We start from the raw sequence: 5,857 nt of genomic DNA on the forward strand, positions 1-5,857 counted from the left end.
AGTAATTTTTGCTCACATATATGTATTATTTGAGACATCTAGCCTTTTGAAGTAATGGGTAACTTTGTGGTTCTGGTCTGAACTATGTAACTGAGTAATTGATTTGCATTTGCGATTTTGTTTTTTTTTAATTAATTAATTTTTATTGAAGTAGGGTCGACACAATGTTACATGAGTTTCAGGCGTACAACATGGTGACTCGACAAGTCTATACAGCATGCTGTGCTCACCACACGTGTGGCTGACATCTGTCACCACTTAGCGGTGTTACAGTTGAACCCAAGTTTATATGAAGTATAATGCCTTAATCTTGTGAGCAAGTTTACAAGTCAAAACCACACTGAGATACCACCTCGCGCAGGTCAGAGTGGCTAAAATTAACACTCGGGAAACTACAGATGTTGGCGAGGATGCGGAGAAATGGGAACCCTCTTGCACTGTTGGTGGGAATGCAAACAGGGGCAGCCACTCTGCAAACTGGTGGAGGTTCCTCGAAAAATTAAAAATAGAACTCCCCTACAACCCAGGAATAACACTACTAGGAACTTATCCAAAGGATATAGGAGTGCTGATGCATAGGGGCACGTGTGCCCCAATGTTTATAGCAGCACTATCAACAATAGCCAAATTATGCAAAGAGCTCAAATGTCTATCAACTGACGAATGGATAAAGAGGATCTGGTTTATATATACAATGGAACACTACTTGGCAGTGAGAAAGAATGAAATCATGCCATTTGCAACAACACGGATGGAACTGGAAGGTATTATTTTTAAATTTTTTTTTAACGTTTATTCATTTTTGAGAGACAGAGATAGTGTGAGCGGAGTTGAAGCAGAGGGAGAGGGGGACACAGAATCCAAAGTAGGCTCCAGGCTCCGAGCTGTCAGCACAGAGCCTGACATGGGGCTTGAACTCATGGACCAGACCTCGAGATCGTGACCTGAGCCAAAGTCAGATATTCAACCGACTGAGCCACCCAGGTGCCCCGGAACTGGAAGGTATTATGCTGAGTGAAATAAGTCAGTCAGAGAAGGACAGATATCATGTTTTCACTCATATGTGGAACTTGAGAAACTTCACAGAAGACCATGGAGGAGGGAAAGGGGAAAAAATAGTTACAAACAGAGAGGGAAGGAGGGAGGCAAATGATAAGAGACTCTTTTTTTTTTTTTTTTTTTTTTTAATTTATTTTTGGGACAGAGAGAGACAGAGCATGAACGGGGTAGGGGCACAGAGAGAGGGAGACACAGAATCGGAAATAGGCTCCAGGCTCCGAGCCATCAGCCCACAGCCTGATGCGGGGCTCGAACTCACGGACCGCGAGATCGTGACCTGGCTGAAGTCGGACGCTCAACCGACTGCGCCACCCAGGCGCCCCGATAAGAGACTCTTAAATACAGAGAAAAAACTGAGGGTCGATGGGGCGGGGCAGGGGGGAGTGGGGAAAATGGGCGATGGGCATTGAGGAGGGCACTTGTTGGGATGAGCACTGGGTGTTGAATGTAAGTGATGAACCACAGGAATCTACCCCCCAAAGCAGGAGCACACTTTCCCCAGTGTATGTTTAGCCAATTTGACAATAAATTATATGAAAAAAACCAAAAACCAGCTCTTTCCTCTGGGCTGCCGACATGCAGGAAACTTCCGGGCCACGTGAGCCATGGCCATGGCCACATCGACAAGCACCAGAAGCGCCCAAGAGACTGGGGTAATGCTGGTGGCATGCATCACCACGGGATCAACTCTGACGAGAATCATCCAGGTTACTTCGGAAAAGTTGGCACGAGGCATTAGCACTTAAGGAGGAACCAGAACTTCTGCCCAACTGTCAACCTTGGCAGAGCCTGTCATCGTGAAGGCCATGGTCTTCAGTAGAAGAGCCGAGGAGAAGATCAAGGGTGTGGGCGGAGCCTGTGTCCTGTTGGCTTGAAGCCACGTGGAGGGAGGTCCATTAAATACTACCAAACGCTTTTCTCTTCCGGTCTGAGCACGAGCTCTCTTGCACCCCTACCTCTCTCTCTCTCTCTCTCTCTCTCTGTGCATTGGAAAGCCACCTAACAGCTTCCAGGAGTAAGGGTATGAGGGCCCGGGCTCCCCTGCCAACTCACCTCAGCAAGCGTGCAAGAGACAGCACCAGCACTTAGAGGCCTCGGCCCACGACGTACCTTGAACATTTTCATCTATAAAGCGAGAATATTCGTCACTAGCATGTGTGTGTGTCTTAGAGTTGAAAGGCCTGTTTTGCATCGTGTCCTCTGAAAATACGACGAGTGGGAGAATAAAAAAAACAGAACCTAGAAACAAAACCAAAAACGTATAAGTTTATATGAAGCATGCAATACTTTAAGGCAATTTAACAATGACCGTACTTAGAAGCTCAATGTACTAGATTTACAAGCCTTCTTTTTCTTTTTAAGTTTATTTATTTATTTTCAGAGAGAGAGAGAGAGAGAGAATCCTAAGCCGACAGTGCTGTTAGTGCAGGGCCCGACTCGGAGCTCGATCTCAAGAACCGTGAGATCATGACCTGAGACGCTTCACCCACTGAGCCACCCGGGTGCCCCGATTTACAAGCCTTCTTTAAGTATTTGGGGAATCTTATTTGTTGGTTCAAATACTTCGTCCAAGGTGCTGGGGGGATGGGGGACACCGGTGGTGCGGATGAAGGTGTGCCCCTGCCATGCACAGCATCATAACCCTGTATGGTAACTCTACTGGAATAAAAATAATAAAAAAAAATAAAAAATATTTATATCTTGTGTCTTAAACAAGGAAAAGCAAGCAGAAGAGCTATATCAAAAAATCTGTTTTCAATCTTGAAAAAAAAAGAAAACACTTTAAAAGGAAACTAAACATATTACATTCAACAGTGGGATTTAAAGTCTTTAAAGGAATCGATTCATACATTTGTAAAGTGAGTCAAATACTATCAATAGCCCCCGAGAAGGGGGTTAAGGGTTGCCAGATTTGTAAATAGAATATGCTTTGTGAGCTGAACTGCCCTTAAGGCTGGCCTTTTTTTTAGTAAATTGAATTTCTTTTTTTAGTAAATTGAATATGAATTCTTTAAAAAAAATTTTTTTTAAGTTTACTTTTGAGAGACAGAGAGAGACAGAGCACGAGCAGGGGAGGGGGCAGAGAGGGAGGAAGACACAGAATCCGAAGCAGGCTCCAGGCTCTGAGCTGTCAGCACTGAGCCCGACGCGGGGGTCGAACCCACAAACCATGAGATCACAACCTGAGCTGAAGTGGGACCCTTAACCAACTGAGCCACCCAGGCGCTCTGAATATGAATTCTTTAAAGCAATATAGCCTATGGATAATTAAAAAAAATTTTTTTTAAACATTTATTCATTTTTGAGAGACAGAGAGAGCTAGAGCGCGTGCAGGGGTGGGGCAGAGAGAGAGGGAGACACAGAATCCGAAGCAGTCTCCAGGCTCCGAGCGGTCAGCACAGAGCCCAATGCCGGGCTCGAACTCACGAACCGCGAGATCCTGACCTGAGCCAAAGTTGGACCCCTAACTGACTGAGCCACCCAGGCGCCCTGCCTATGGATAATTTTTTAATGCACAAAACCCATCTCTTAGGAAATAAACGATAATGGGGAAGTATTATTGCCTGCGAAGTCGTTTGCCAAGGTCATCAGTAAGCAGCAGAGGTGCGATTCAAATCAGAAAGCTTCGCCTCCACACCACAGTACCCAGCCCTGAGGCTAAACCATTCCGCATTACTTTGTTTTTCTATCAACGTGATTTTCTTTCCCACTAGCCTGTGAACAATGTGCTTGCAGAGGCTTCCTTTCGTCTTTGGACGCCCAGACCCCTGCACGGCGCCTTGGTGGCGCCCGGCAGGAGCTCATGTGTATGGCAAAGAAATGAGTGAAGAGAACTCAGTGACAGTGGCATCCAGAAGTCCAAGAGAGGAGAGACTTTCAAGCAGGGAGGGTCCCACTGTCAAATTTAACTGGTGGTCATACAAGATGAGGACCAAAGGGTCTGCAGGCCGTGGCCGAGGAGAGGTCAGTCGTACCTTGTTAAAAGCAATGCGGATCCTCTTCAAGTCTTGCCGGGGCACCTGACCTCTATGCCCTGAAGGCCAGGGAGACGCTGGTCAAAGTCTGAGAAGTGCGGGGCCCGACAGGAGACACCAGTCGTGGTTACGTCCTCACGGAGACGCCAGCGGTCTGCCTAGCCCAGCAAAGCCTTCGGGACTATTTGGTGTAGAGAGGTGGGGGGGAGGGGGGGCCACGCCTGTGCCAGCTCCCCCCTCGCCCCTCTCCCCGCGGATCGGGACTTTCCTGCAACTCCTTCGACCACGCCAGCGAAAGGGCAAGAGAGCAAAATAACATCTGACCCAGTCTTTCACGGCTGGAGGCAGACGTGGTCCCAAGGGTCTTGTCCCCTGGATCCTTCCGGCCTGGGCCCTGTGCTAAAGAAGCTACAGCCAGCAGCCCGTGCCTTCCACCTTTCTGTCCTTGGGCCATCTGCGCTTGAGCTTCTCCGCCTGCTGACTCCCGTCTGCTCACGGGCTCAACCAAGCACGCAGGAACTGAGCCCTTACTCTGTGCTGACGCTGAGCTAGTCACTGGGAATTGCAAGAAGAGAGGGGAAGGCTCCTACCCTCGAGGGGCTGAGTGTACTTGGGAGGACGTGCAGGTGAGCAGGTATTTCTATACAGTCGGGATAGATGTCATGATAGAGGTTGGCACGGGGGACCCGGAGAGGCCAGAAGAGGGCGTCTGTTTTAGCCTGGGCCTTCAGGAGAGTCTTTCCCACGGTGGTGATGACACTGGGGAGGGGCAGTGGGAGCCAGCTAGGGCGAGGTAGGTGGGGTAGGTGGCAGAGACGAGGGCAATGCAGTAAGCAGTTTGCGGGAGCCAGTTTACGGGGGTGAGGAGCCCTCGGGGCGGTGCGGGGAGACTCTAGAAGCAGCGTGCAGCGGCCTGGAGTCCAAGATCTGAGATGTGGCGACGCGGCACGAGGCCAAGGTCGTCAGGAAGCAAGAGAACGTGAAAGGCCTCGTCCACCAGGGCTGTGAGCCGAGGCTTTGCCTTGTAGGGGACGGGGGACCTCAGAAGGGTCTAGAGCACGGCTGTGAGCATCATCGGCGTTGGCTCTTAAGTAGCTCACGGCGGCCTCCCACCCTTCTTTGTCCCGTGTCCTCTCGTCTCCGCATCTTGTGACTCCAAAGCCGCATGTGATTATTGTGGTGAACCCTAAAAACAGGAAATGACTGGGGGCTGATATTCACACATTCGCAGTTGGCCCAGCTGTCGGCAGGCAGGCCAGTCTGCCGGTGAGTATTATGGGCCTTTCTCTACCGGGGTCCCTGCTCCTGCTTGGTCTTTTCGTGGGTAAGTCTCTCCCTGCCACTACCCTCCAGGCGCCTCCAGCTGCCCGCGCAGGGTGTTGCTCTAGCCACGGGTAATTTTCACTGAAGATGCTGCGTCCCAGGAGCCAGGCTGTGTGCGTGTGTGTGTGTGTGTGTGTGTGTTGCACATGCTGCCGTCTCACACCGTGCAGGCCCAGACTGTGTCCTTGTCACCCTCACATTTCTTCTGCTGACGAGTCACAGGGAGCCCGGGTGTCCCTACCACTGGCTGATGGCGGGGTCATGGGATCGAGGACCTGCCTCTTCATCTTGCCGTTTCACGCATGACCTTCGGGTGTCCCAGCCCCCTCCCTCCCTCTGCCACCAGCCCCTGTGAGTCACCCTCCGTCATGAAATGACTTGAGGAGGGGATCTCAGGCCTGGCACTTGGCAGCTGTTTCTGTCCCTCTAGATTCGCACTGCTCGCTCCTGTCCCCGAGGACCTGAGCGGGGGCAAGAGACAGGCTTGGGAACCAGAGGCC

General features: G+C 50.4%; 1 pseudogene; it reads left to right on the forward strand.

Annotated features, from left to right (window-relative positions):
* Positions 1–1,531: 1,531 nt before the first annotated feature.
* Positions 1,532–2,310, forward strand: LOC122476029 (annotated as a pseudogene).
* Positions 2,311–5,857: the final 3,547 nt, after the last annotated feature.

Source organism: Prionailurus bengalensis, chromosome E4 (assembly GCF_016509475.1).
Source record: "Prionailurus bengalensis isolate Pbe53 chromosome E4, Fcat_Pben_1.1_paternal_pri, whole genome shotgun sequence".
NCBI classification, from domain to species: domain Eukaryota; kingdom Metazoa; phylum Chordata; class Mammalia; order Carnivora; family Felidae; genus Prionailurus; species Prionailurus bengalensis.